This window comes from Cebus imitator, unplaced genomic scaffold (assembly GCF_001604975.1).
Source record: "Cebus imitator isolate Cc_AM_T3 unplaced genomic scaffold, Cebus_imitator-1.0 Scaffold169, whole genome shotgun sequence".
In the NCBI taxonomy this organism is placed as follows: Eukaryota; Metazoa; Chordata; class Mammalia; order Primates; family Cebidae; genus Cebus; species Cebus imitator.
In genome coordinates, this window is record NW_016107484.1 from 2165282 (window position 1) to 2166870 (window position 1589).

General features: G+C 42.2%; 1 long non-coding RNA gene across 2 annotated transcripts in view; it reads right to left on the reverse strand.

The window, feature by feature from the left end:
* Positions 1 to 1589, reverse strand: part of LOC119473584 — a 16746-nt gene that overhangs the window by 8066 nt on the left and 7091 nt on the right. For both annotated transcript variants that reach the window (XR_005202791.1, XR_005202790.1), the window contains exon 2: positions 792 to 1049. This is a non-coding gene — a long non-coding RNA (uncharacterized LOC119473584). The remainder of the gene's footprint in view (positions 1 to 791; positions 1050 to 1589) is intronic.

Below are 1589 nucleotides of genomic sequence, written 5' to 3' on the forward strand. Positions count from 1 at the left end.
TCAGCCTCCTGAGTAGCTGGGATTACAGGCACGCGCCACCATGCCCAGCTAATTTTTTGTATTTTTAGTAGAGACGGGGTTTCACCGTGTTGACCAGGATGGTCTGATCTCTTGACCTTGTGATCCACCCGCCTCAGCCTCCCAAAGTGCTGGGATTACAGGCTTGAGCCACCGCGCCCGGCCCTAATTTTTACATTTTTAGTAGAGATGAGGTTTCACCATGTTAGCCAAGCTGGTCTCCAATTCCTGGCCTCAGGCGATCCACCTGCCTCGGCCTCCCAAAGTGCTGAGATTACAGGCATGAGCCACCATCTGGCCTCCCTGAACATTCTTAATCATAGGTTAAAAAATAATAATGGCCGGGCGCAGTGCCTTACACCTTAATCCTACCACTCTGAAAGGCCAAGGCAGGCAGATCACAAGGTCAAGAGATCAAGACCATCGTAGCCAACACTGTAAAACCCCATCTCTACTAAAAATACAAAAATTAGCTGGGTGTGGTAGCATGCACCTGTAGTCCCAGCTACTAGAGAGACTGAGGCAGGAGAATCGTTTGAACCCCAGAGGTGGAGATTGCAGTGAACCAAGATGGCGCCACTACACTCTAGCCTGGCAACCAAGCAAGACTCTGTCTCGAAAATAATAATAATTCAAATCAGTAACTATGACACTATTTTTTCAAAAATAATAATAATTCAAATCAGTAACTAAGACACTATTTGGATAAGCTGGTAAACCTACGCAAATAAAGTTATTCTGATTTGTTACATTTTTTAAAATCTCATTCTTACCTATCAGTATTTAAGTTCAGTCCAAGTAAATGAGGAGAATTTTTATCAGATTCTATAGATGAAGTTTTGTGTCTGGTTTTCACCAAATCAAATTCTTCCATAGTGTACAGAAATTGTTATGCTCTCTTATTTGAAAATAGAGGTTCCTGGACTGTTTGAGGAAACTGAATCCGTGTCATCTTCAGAGGCTTCATCTTCTACTGGCATTTTCAGTGGCTAACATTCAGAACTGTGAATATCCTAAACTTCCAAGGGAGTCTGAAAACGAATGGGGAAAAAAGTACTACTATGAAAAGCCACTAATCCTAACAATTGTTTTTTCATAACTTTGGAAACCTTGACTTCTTTCACACAGACCTCCATTAAGGATAGCAACAGTATTCAGAATAATTGAAATGTAGAAACTACCCAAGGATAAATGGATAAATGAAGCATATCTGTAGAATAAGATTCAGTCATAAAAAGGAATGACTCACTGACACATGCTACAACATAGATGAACACTGAAGATACTATGCGAAGTGAAAGAAACCGGTCACAAAAGACCAAGGACTGTATGATTTCATCGATATGAACTATCTTGAATAGGCAAATTCATAGACAAATGGCTGCCAGGAGCTGGGGTAAGGACAAAATGGGAGTGACTGCAATTGGTATGGAGTTTCTTTTTGGGGTGATAAAAAGTTCTGGAATTAAGGGCCGGGCACGGTGGCTCAAGCCTGTAATCCCAGCACTTTGGGAGGCCGAGGCGGGTGGATCACGAGGTCAAGAGATCGAGACCATCCTGGTCAACATGGT